The sequence below is a fragment of the Notolepis coatsorum genome (genome assembly GCF_963971535.1).
Source record: "Notolepis coatsorum genome assembly, chromosome: 10".
Classification (NCBI taxonomy): domain Eukaryota; kingdom Metazoa; phylum Chordata; class Actinopteri; order Aulopiformes; family Paralepididae; genus Notolepis; species Notolepis coatsorum.
In genome coordinates this window covers 6,532,926-6,545,425 of record NC_140174.1, presented here as the reverse complement: position 1 = coordinate 6,545,425, position 12,500 = coordinate 6,532,926, and the positions used below count along the sequence as shown (strand labels likewise).

The following is a 12,500-nucleotide window of genomic DNA, read 5'->3' as shown; positions in this document are numbered from 1 at the left end:
AGAGGCAGATAGTGAGGGCTATATAGGTAGAGAGAAAGAGAGATAGGACGAGAGAGAGAGAGATAGATAGAGAGAAAGAGAGAGAGACGGTGTGTGTGTGTGTGATGGGCTAACTTTGTTTGCAGAGTCAGAGAGCGAGGAGAGAGAGAGAGAACTCAAAGTGGTTAACAATTTAAAAGTTTGTGCACAGAGACTGAGTCGGGTAGAACAGAACAGAACTATTAAGAAAACTATTCATGTATGAAAGCTATTTGGTCCACTTAAGATTTCCAGTGCCATCAGTAAAGGTCTCTGTGGAGCAGTAAATAGCCATCAGTGAGATCCAAACACAGTCAGCACACAGTATGAGCTGAAGTGAACCGGAGTAGTAGGAGCTGGAATCTTTGTATTCATCTCATCCTTATTTAATCAAGTTGACTAGGGATGGGAATCGAGAATCGGAATCGATTGGGAACCGGCTCCTAATTGTCCGATTCCTGGAATCGCATGCCTCCGTGACTATCGATTCCTCTTATCGATGCCATGTTTTTCCGACAGTTGCACATTTAAAATCAATAACGTTAGCGCCACGCACGCAGGCAGCCATAGCAGACTATTTGATTCCTTGACTAGGAAAACCTAAAGGGCTCGATATTGCGACCGTTTTGTGTGTGCAGTGAAAACTGAAAGTGCTTTGCATCCTAGTCATTAATTTACATGGTAAAGTAACGTTAGCCGCTAGCTAGCTAAATAGCCATGCTCATTGCAGAGAGAGAACACTGAGCTGGCCTTTATTTATATAGGTAGGTTATTGCTAACAAATTATCTTTTGCAATAACGACCTGTTGAATGCAACTACAGTTCAATAGATTAAATAATAGTTCTCAAATACATTATTTTATTTAAGTGTAGGCCTATAGTTAATTTATTTTTTACAGTTTTTGTATTTTTCTGACATGGGGGCTCAACAATAAATGATAAATGACAATCAGAAATGTCAAGTTGCTTGTTGTTATTCTAACCAGCTTAGTTCTGTTGCATTTCCAATTAATGTATTTAAATTATAAATGTACCAGGAATCGATAAGGGAACCGATAAAGAATCGGACCGATAAGCAGAATCGATAATGGAATCGTATCGATAAAATCTCATCAATTCCCATCCCTAAAGTTGACTATGAACACATTGCTGTTTCCAGCAGCGTTGGGCACCGTTTTCACTGAAGACACTGTTGCCGTCTTGTACGAGTGCAACTAGTGTAGTTGTAAGTTCAGAATATTACACTCTTATACTAAACATGTAAATTGCTTTGGGTTGGGAAATGTACAGTAGCCTGCATTGTAGCCTGTTTGGACTAGTTTTTTATTATTATTATTATTATTATTATTATTATTATTATTATTATTATTATTATTATTATTATTATTATTATTATTATTATTATTATTATTATTATTTTTTTTTTTTAACCATGCTCTCACTGTACCAACATTTTGCACCGATTGATCTAGCGTGAATCGGTGCTCTGTAGTACCGTAATTCCTCTAATAGTAACCCCGGCTTGTATTTGTTTCAACTGTAACGGGTACCAGGCTTGTATTAGGAGGAGGCCTGTATAAGAGGGAGGCCTATATTTCAAATTTTCAAACGGATCATAATGAATAAATCAACATTTTGTGTCAGTTTGAACCCAGTAAAATGTACTGGGTTCATTTATTGAAACCAAGTACTGTATGAAATAGTAAACAGTGCAATTACAGGTGGTCACTGGTCATTTCAACGTTTTCAAAGTGAAATCAAGTAACTAGCTCAGTATGCAGCTCAGTATATTAGTAACCCGGCTTGTATTAGGAGGCCGGCTTATAATTGCTTAGCTCAAGAGCGCACCCGGCCATTAATAGAGACCCGGCTTGTATTTGAGACCCGGTTACTATTAGAGGAATTACGGTACTCATGTAATTCGGTCGGTACCCTTAAAAAAGTAGAGAGTTCGGTACCCAACCCTAGTATCCAGGACCGGCCTAGTGGAACGGTGGCACGGGGGGGGGGAGGGGAATACACACACACACACACACACACACATGCACACACACCCCCCCCGCCCTCCCTCTCGTAATAATAAGCTGCTCTGATTACGTCCTCTTATAAGTTGTCGGGCTTCAAATTTTTAAAGACCATTATCTTCATATATTCTTGCCACATATTTTCTATGCAAAATCTTTTTATTTTAAAGTAACTACGGTAGTAAGTAACTAATGGGTCCAGATAAATGTAGCGGAGTAAAAAGTACAAAGTTGAGTATTTCTTTCTACTCAACAAGTACAGTACTTGGAATAGAAAAAAATACTTCGGTATTTTTTTCCACCACCGTTGAAAACGCGGCGGCGACGCAATCAGATCGGAGTTCCGGACGGGAGAAGAAGCCATAAAAAATTATTACGTTTTATACGGTCTCACAGCGGCTAAAAAGCTGATAGCATCACGATGGTTTCAACCGGAAAAAATGTGTAGGAAGGTTTGGGTTCTTACATATCTCGATGTGATTTATCTAGAACCACCTCCCCCAATTCAAATCCCGACTCACGCGGCGTGGCGTGGCGTGACCGACCGGCGCGTTGCCATGACGAGCTGGAGCGAAAACACAGCGGCAGGAGGAGGAGACGCCGGGCGGTGTTTCTATTTTAGAGCAAAGAGAAGCCCTCTGGGACGTCTCTATCACCAACACACACACACGCTGCTGTTCCAGTTAAGCCCTGTTGTGCTGCTGCTGCCCGGCACAATCAAGCGGCGAAACGGCAACAGAGAGGACGCCGTGTTCAAACCGTCTACATCTCTCAGAGTGAGCCTTCCTCTTTAAATAAGCCCTTTAAAAAAATAAAACAGCCAATGTTCTTTTTGTGTGTGTGTGTGTATTTTTTATTTATCCTTTATTTATCCAGGAATGGCCCATTGAGATACAAGATCTCTTCTTCCAGGGAGTCCTGACCAACACGGCACACAACAAGTTTCAACATAAAAACAAGGGCATTAAACAAAAAAACATACAAATCAAATACAAACACAGGCCATTTGTGCAGTGGCAAGACGCATAATCAGATCAGCGATAGAATCAGGTAAAACAGTTACATGTTTCACGAAGGGCTAGTCGTAGCATACCTTTAAAAGCATTCACAGTAGAAAGTGCCTCTAGACAAAGTTTCACTTGCAGCGAATTCCATAAAAAGGGATCATAGTGGGAGAATGCAGCTTTACCAAGCTCTGACTGCATCAGAGGAACATTTAAAAGCATCCCATTTGCTGCTCGTCTGGTATTAATTAAAAACGCAAGTATAAAAGGACAGAAGTCTGGAGATATATAAGGGCAGCTTACCGAGCAATGACTTCAGGATAAAAATCAACATGTGTGATTGTCAACTTTGATACAGAGAGGACCATCCTAAAGACTGATACAGAGTGCAGTGGTGGGTGCGAGAGCCTGCACCCGTTACAAAACGTATGGCAGTATGGTACGCAGAATCCCGCTTTTTAAGCAGGGAGGAAGGAGCATGCATATAGATCACATCGCCATAGAGTCTAATACAGACAGAAAGGAACTCTGCACAATTCTCTTTCTGGCTTCAGACGGGAAACATTTCATTAACCGGATGAAAAAGCCCAGTTTTAGGCCTACGTTTTCTCAGTAGGTTCCCAATATGTACATCAAAGGCCATCTTTTCATCAATCCCAGATATCATATGCCCAGATATTTGCAGGATGCTACTTTGTCAAGGCATGTCCCTTCCAGTGTCAGAATCGGAGGGACAGCTGTATTAGCTCGAGAGCGAGAGAAGGTCATGTACCGTAATTTTCGCACTATAAGCCGCACCTGACTATAAGCCGCAGCAGCTAAATTGAATGATGTGTACATATATAAGCCGCACTGGACTATAAGCCGCAGGTGTTTTAATGTTTAATTACCATATGCAAGGAGTGGAGCCTGCGGCTTAATTTGACTCAACACGGGAAACCTCACCCGGCCCGGACACGGAAAGGATTGACAGATTGATTGCTCTTTCTCGATTCTGTGAGTGGTGGTGCATGGCCGTTCTTATATTGAGCTTTAAGTTCCCACCTCTACAGAGAATGACTCCCATTGGGACACAATACTGTCGGACAAATAACATTAACTCATTTACAAGTTGTATTAAGTTTAGCAAATAAGGGAACAGATAAATAACATTTCAATGCAGTAAAAAAAGCTATATTTCGATTTTCGGGTTTTGTCCACATATAAGCCGCACCGTTATATAAGCCGCAGGGTCGAAAAATGGGGAAAAAAGCAGCGGCTTATAGTCTGAAAAGTACGGTACTTGGTCTGTTTTTGCATTAAGGACCAGTCTTAGCCTTAGCAAGGAGTGTTGCAGTGTATTAAAAGCATCATGTAGAAGCTCTATGGCCCGAGTTAAAGAGGAAGCCACTGTGTAAACAACTGTATCATCGGCGTATAAATGAAACCGCGCTGGGCTTATCCCATTTCCTAGTTCATTTATAAAGATGGAGAATAAGACGGGGGCCAAAATAGAACCTTGTGGAACACCTTTGTTTACAGTAAGAGCAGCTGAGGTATAATCTTCTATGTGTGCGTGTGCACGTATGTGTGCGTGTGTCGGTGGTCTCTGTGTCATTACCCGCCTGCCTGCCTGTGCTCCGCATGCCTCGGGAGCAGAGAGGTAGAATTGAGACAACCTTGTGAAATTGCAAAAAAACTAACAATTCAAGGAACATAAAGGTGTATATAACCTGCACATAGGATGAACGAGACGCAACGCGTGTCCTCCAAAGCCTCATCGAGCTACACGCTCTCATCAACTCCTTATCGAGTCGGATAATATAGAGACTCATCGCTTTGCGAAAGATGCGAACGCCGATGTCAAACACACAGCGTATTATGTAAAGTGTGTGTAGGATGGAATATACATGATGTCAACCGTGTGTAGGCTTGGTTATTATCATTGGGCCGTATGATATGAAGCAGTATTGACTTTTAGCCAGCGAGCTTCTGTTAGTCATTAACCCCCTCTTAGCCTTTCTGGGGCCCCGTGGATGTGGTGCTGAGGGGGGGGGGGGGGGGGGGCCTGTGAAGCCGGTGTGGCTGCTCTAATGGTGCCGTGCTCGGGGTCAAGCCTGTTCTACTTGACATTTCCATTATAAGCCATTATACCTCCCAGTGGCACCAGCCGCCCGACGGCAACGCGCGGTCAACAGGGGTCAGGTTAACACATAATACACACACACATGCAGACAGGCCCCGGCTGGCTCCCTCTCATTAACACCTCTGTATCACCTACACACTGTAGCACGGCGGCTCGCTGTTTACTGAGAGATGGTGCAGAAGGAGGAGGAGGAGGAGGAGGAGCAGGAGGAGGAGGAGGAGGAGCAGGAGGAGGAGGAGGAGCAGGAGGACTGATAAGAGCAGCCACAGTGCCAGGCCACAGAGAGGAGGGAGGTTACTTTCAGTAGGGATGGGACTTTCTAGCAAAAGTGCTATTCGAAAATTTGTGTTTCATAATATCGAATATTTTTTTGACCGACAATAAATCAAAATGACACCATTCACCATCGTAGCCTATAATAATAACAGCATTGCATTGGCCTATCAACCGGCTTTAATAAACAAACAGAAACAGTAGCATGTGCATCTTTTTGATCAATTAGGCTGCCTCCTTATATAAAAAGGAATTAAATAAGAATATTTGCTTCAAAATTTTTTTTTTATAAAAAGCATTTAATAATTTTTTATTTTTTTTTATAAATATATATACCGGTATATATATTTTTTTTACTAAACGAATATTCGATTGTAAAAAAATGAAATTGATCTTAATAACAGAAACGACTATTCGAATTTTCGAATATTCGGTCCCATCCCTACTGTTTACCGAGAGATGGTGCAGCAGGAGGGGGAGAACTGATAAGAGCAGCCACAGTGCCAGAACACGGAGAGGAGGGATGTTACTTTCAGTCGTCCTGAACTCATCCCTGACCTCGGCAGGGGGGGGGGGGGGGGGGTGCAGTGTGGAAAACAAGCCGTGCTGACCTCCGACCTGCGAGCGGGAACTAACACCGGTCCTGCTGCCCTGCGGACTGCCATGCCGACTGCAGCGCAGGGTCAGCCCTGCACCCGGAGGTGAGTCTCTCCCTCTCTCTCGGTCTATATATAGGTACTGATATAGGTACTGATGTGATCCCCTGGGAGTGTGTGTAGGAGAGAGAGAGAGAGAGAGAAAAAAAGAGATAATGTGGGGCGGGCGGTCTAAAAGGTGAGTCCGCTGCGCTCTCTCTCTCTCTCTCTCTCTGATTGGCTGACTTCATTGGTGAGAGCGGCTCACGGGTTCAACAGCTTCGACGAGCGACAGAAGAGCGCCAACTAGAGGTGCAGGCAGACACGCGCACGCTGTTCGCAAATACCTCCCTTACAAAAAGGAAACCTGAACATATATACTGAATCTTGAATATATATATACTGAATGCATGAATCTTTGAATGAGAAGTGTACATTTTTCAATATAAAGAAAAAAAAATTAATAAACGGCAGCCAGAAAACTTTGTGAAAACATTATTTTCTCCACACAGGCTCTGCAACAAAAAACTCTGCAGCTTATCATCCGCCACTAAAAAACAGTAACTCATGCAAATGGCATTCACCGTCATTTGGATGTGAACGCCTCCCCGCTGCCAAACGTTACGTGCGCTTCACATAAACCCCAGATTCTCCGGCCCCACAAACGCAGTGAGCCGCTAGCGAGCGCCGCGGTGCCGCGGTGCTGCTCGCTGGCTCCGTAAACCCTGTTTGTTCCGCTCCGGAAGGCCTGCGTTATCCCCCCGCCCCCCCCCCCCCCCCGCCTCCGGCAGGGCCCTGCTCCCCGTGCCCGTTGTTGCCGTGGGCACAGCTGGGTAGCGACGGCCGCCAAGGCACCCCACGTGAGAACGAACAAAAGGGCCCCCGGTGACTTGTGGTCCGCGCCGCCAACACAGCTGGCGGCGGCACAACATCTGGTAGGATTCACCGGCGGGCGCTCTCTCTCTCTCTCTATCTCCCTCGCTCGCCCGGTTGTTCTGGCCGTGACTCCAGACCACCGCACCTGTTTGATTGTGTTCCGTCTCTGGCACCCCCCCCCCGCTCTCTGTCTATTCTCGCTGGCCTTTATCTTTTAACTTTTCACTGGAATTCTCCTGCCCTCGCTCTTTCTTTGTCACGCTCTCTCGCTTGTTTTCTCTCTCTCTCTATATATATATGAATATATGAGGACATAATTTGCATTAAAAAAGATATAAATCCCAAGGGCGGCTGTCTACCACCGCAGAGACAGTGGGATCGAATCCAGCTGTGGTGCCTCCGGGTTGGCCGACCGTCCATACTGACACGACTGGCAGTGTTAGCGGGTGGGAAAACCCGCGAGGGTGGGTCCTGGTCGTTGTAAACAGCGACTCCTACAGTTCGGTCGGGGCGCATGCACAGCAAGGGAAGGATCTGGAGGGAGGTAGTGTGACCTTCCACACGTTACACTCCCCCAGTGAGAGTCCGAGCTGCCAGGTGAAAAGAAGCGGTGGGCTGGGTACACATGTGTCGGAGGAAGCATGTGATAGTCTCCTCCCTCCCAGACCGACGGTAGGGGGTAGAGTGCGCAACGACCAGGAAGGGGATTGGGAATTGGCATAACGACTAACATTGGGATGGGAGAAAAATCGAAAAAAAGAGAATTAAAAAAAGATATAAATCCCAATTAAAGTATTGTGATAATATCGTATTGTGGGGCCTCTGGTGATTCCCACCCCTACGGAACGTATTATACAAACTTAACCCCTTAAGCTCGATTGGCCCGGTATCGGGCCGAGATTTATATCACGTCAAATAGATCAATAGTCGGTATTAATGAACGTTGCGTTTCTTTTTCAAATGTAGCCAAGAGTAAAGACCCTAATCAAAACAGCAGTCAAAGTATATATTTCCAGCACTACGTTCGTTTACCAATGATTTTAAGTGTTATTAGCGAAATATACATTTATTAAAATCTCAGCGCATTGCATCGGAAACCGGATGATTTAGACGCAAGGAAATGACGACGTTGTGAAATCGTTGTAGTCCTAAGAAAGAGGAGACCCAGGGTTTTCGATGGATGTCGAAATTTCATAAAACTACACTACCCAGCTCAAAAGAAAATTGCTGTGATTTCCGTGATTTAAGGAGTGATCTCACGGGTCGAACAAACCCGAACGTTATTGCCATAAAATACAACATATATCGTTTCTTTACCTTTCTGAGAATGTCTAGAATTTTTTTAAAACATGCCGCAATCCGGTGAAAAATGGCGGAGCTATGGACATTATACAAAGGTAACTGTACTTTACAGTAGATTTCATTCACAGTCTTTGCTGCCCTATACCGGGCGCCCGGTGGTACTAAATCCAGATTTAACTGCCATCGGAAAGAGTAGATTTGATCCATAAATGTATGACTTGGTCATAATAAGATCATTTATAGGCCTGATATTCTATATTCATATTTGTGTGTGTCATACAGAGACTAGAGGAGGAGAGGAGAGGTGTGTGTGTGTGTCGTACAGAGACTAGAGGAGGGAGAGGAGAGGTTGTGTGTGTCATACAGAGACTAGAGGAGGGAGAGGATAGGTGTGTGTGTGTGTGTGTGTGTCGTACAGAGACTAGAGGAGGGAGAGGAGAGGTGTGTGTGTGTGTGTCGTACAGAGACTAGAGGAGGGAGAGGAGAGGTGCGTGTGTGTCATACAGAGACTAGAGGAGGAGGAGGAGGTGTGTGTGTCATACAGAGACTAGAGGAGGGAGAGGAGAGGTGTGTGTGTGTGTGTGTGTCGTACAGAGACTAGAGGAGGAGAGGAGAGGTGTGTGTGTGTGTGTCGTACAGAGACTAGAGGAGGGAGAGGAGGGGGGAGGTGCGTGTGTGTCGTACAGAGACTAGAGGAGGAGAGGAGAGGTGTGTGTGTCATACAGAGACTAGAGGAGGGAGAGGAGAGGTGTGTGTGTGTGTGTGTGTCGTACAGAGACTAGAGGAGGGAGAGGAGAGGTGTGTGTGTGTGTCGTACAGAGACTAGAGGAGGGAGAGGAGAGGTGTGTGTGTGTGTCGTACAGAGACTAGAGGAGGGAGAGGAGAGGTGCGTGTGTGTCGTACAGAGACTAGAGGAGGAGAGGAGAGGTGCGTGTGTGTCATACAGAGACTAGAGGAGGGAGAGGAGAGGTGTTGTGTGTCGTACAGAGACTAGAGGAGGGAGAGGAGAGGTGTGTGTGTGTCGTACAGAGACTAGAGGAGGGAGAGGAGAGGTGTGTGTGTGTGTCGTACAGAGACTAGAGGAGGGAGAGGAGAGGTGTGTGTGTGTGTCGTACAGAGACTAGAGGAGGGAGAGGAGAGGTGTGTGTGTGTGTCATACAGAGACTAGAGGAGGGAGAGAGAGGTGTGTGTATACAGAGCAAGGAGGAGAGGAGAGGTGTGTGTGTGTCGTACAGAGACTAGAGGAGCGAGGGAGGTGTGTGTCGTACAGAGACTAGAGGAGCGAGGGAGAGGTGGTGTGTGTGTGTGTGTGTGTGTCGTACAGAGACTAGAGGAGCGAGGGGAGAGGTGTGTGTGTGTGTGTGTCGTACAGAGACTAGAGGAGCGAGGGAACTAGAGGAGCGAGGGGAGAGGTTCACTTGGACACAGGGAGCTGGGGAGCAGCAGACATTCCTCGTGTAAAGCCAAGGGCCAATGAACTGTGGTTCAACTCCCTTATGTAATGAAGGAAAAACAGACACAGCGTATCTGCAGCGTCCAAAAACAGGAGTCTCTCTCTCCCCCCCCCCTCTCTCCCTCTCTCCTCCCCCCCCCTCTCTCTCTCTCTCTCTCTCTCTCTCCCTCTCTCATAGCCCGTCTCCACAGGGGCCTTGGCAGAGCCAGAGCTGCACCTGTCCTGTTTGGATTCCAAACGACACAATAACAATGGGATAATAATAATAAATAATAATAATAATAATAATAATAATAATAATAATAATAATAATAATAATATAATAATAATAATAATAATAATAATAATAATAATAATAATAATAATATAATAATATAATAATAATAATAATAATAATAATAATAATAAAGACATGCATGGTAGGGCGGCAGGCAGACACTACAGATGAAAACTAGCTCATTAGCTAATTCTGACAACATTTACATTGATGTGGAAACTGAAGATGTCGATGAATGTGCATTAAAATAAATTAAAAATAACTTATTAATACCAGGCCTGAGAGGCTGAGCCGAGTCAGAGCTGACTACATTGTATACATATATACTGTATAATAAAGGTAAATAAAAAGGTGAATATCACAATATGTATTCCCTCTGGCAGTTCCGGGGGAACGTCACTGCCAGCTTCCACAAAATGGGGAAGAAGACCCAGACGTTTGGTTCCTCTGCAGAATGACTGACCGCAGAGAGACGCGACCTCTTTCTGGAGGTCATGGGAGCATCTCTCCGGTCGGACACCAACTAGGGACGCAGCTCAGATACGACTTTTTCATTTCAGTCCCGATCCCGGCTTTTGGGTATCGGCCGATACCGAGCACCGATCCCATCATGCCCATTGTTCAATTAATAAACTGTATGCCTCACTGTGTGGAAAGAGACTGGGATCATTCTTTTGTGCAACAAGGCAACATCAGCTTGCTTAACGACTTTAAACAATACTTTCCTAACTTAGTGAAACTAAATGTAACAAATCACCACATAGATATAAATGTACTGAGTTGTATTCATTATATTATTATTATTATTATTATTATTATTATTATTATTATTATTATTATTATTATTATTATACAAAATAAAAAAGCATTCCGTATTTAAAAAAAAAATATATATATATACCTGATCCAGCTATTTTTGTCATATCGGGGCCGATATCCAATATCGGATCGGTGCATCCCTAAACCGACAGCAACACTGCTACAACGTTGATTTGACGTGGATATAAACTAGGGATGTCCGATATTATCGGCCGATATTGGCATACAAATGTGATATCGGAAATTTTCGGTATCGGTTTTCAAAAAGAAAATATATATATACGTTTTGTATTTTTACATTTATTAACCTTTATCTACCCAGGCAAGCAAGTAAGAACAAATTTAAATTGTATTTATGCCAAAGTATGCATAATGTTGTGTTAATTACACGACAAGAGATATGTAATGTTAATTGCCTGAAATTATTCGTTTTTGGGGGGGGGGGGGGGGGGGGGGGGGGGGCCCTGCATATATCGGTATCGGTTGATATCGGCATCGGAAATTAAGAGTTGGACAATACCGGTATATATCGGTTATCGGTAAAAAAAGCCAATATCGAGCATCCCTAGTAATAACGCGTCACACGGAGACAGCGAGACTTGGCGGTGGGTCGCTGCTCCTCACGTCTCCTGCGGAGGAGCTGAAGCACCGTACTGTAACCTCAGGAAGAAGAACATCAAGTGCCGGCGGGTGTCAAGTGTCCTTTATAATCACGAAACGGAAACGGCAATCATGTATACAAGTGGCCCTGCTGCTGCTGATTTAAACTGTGTGTTGTTCTGATTCAGAGCCAAAAGATTATAGGCCTAACAAAAATAATGGTTGGTTTCAGGTTGCCGACCGACCCTGCCGATTTAGGTGCGACCCAATATATTTTATGAGTTTTAAAAAAAAAATTATATATTAAAAAAAAAAAAAATCTGTTTTTTTTTTTTTTTTGAATAAGTTTCATAGAAATCTTAGTCAAACATTTAGTATTATGGATATTAAACATGCTGGCAGAGTACATGCATCCATGTTGTTGTGAACATTTTAACCCTTTCACTGCCACACGACAGCCGGTTAACCCTTTCACTGTGACAATACAGAAGGTTAGCCCTTTACTATCACACAACCGACGGCGATGCTCCATCATTAGCATCATTAGCTCCGCATCCGCGGAGCTAATGATGCTAATGATGGAGCATCGCCGTCGGTTGTGTGATAGTAAAGGGCTAACCTTCTGTCGTGTGGCAGTGAAAGGGTTAATTAAATAAAGAAATTCCCTATCCATAGTCGCCGTGGGAAAGAATAAAATAAAAAAAAAAAAAAAAAATTCCCTACCTACCCATGGCCAAACTGACAACCAACCTGAAACCAACTATTATTTTTGTTAGGCCTAAACGACTGTCTCCCTGTTGTTCAGAGATACAAGCAGCACACGTGGCTCAGTCTCCGGGCTCACACAGAGGTGTGTGTGTGTGAGAGAGAGAGCCACAGCATCTGGAGAGATGGTTATATTTAGCTGCGACCAGCATCTCTATGCCAGGTCACTGTCGGTCAGTCGGTCGGTCGGTCGGTCCACAAAAATGTCCCTACCCTCTGGTGGCCGCAGCTTTTGCAAGGAGGTTGCGTGTGTGTGTGTGTGTGGTGTGGGTGTGTGTGTGTGTGTGTGTGTGTGTGTGTGTAAGAATGTGTCTGTGTTCATTAGGGCT

At 44.4% G+C, this 12,500-nt stretch overlaps 1 protein-coding gene across 1 annotated transcript in view; it reads right to left on the bottom strand.

Annotated features, from left to right (window-relative positions):
* Nucleotides 1–12,500, bottom strand: part of trrap (transformation/transcription domain-associated protein) — a gene marked incomplete at its 5' end in the record, with an annotated part of 245,882 nt that overhangs the window by 29,320 nt on the left and 204,062 nt on the right.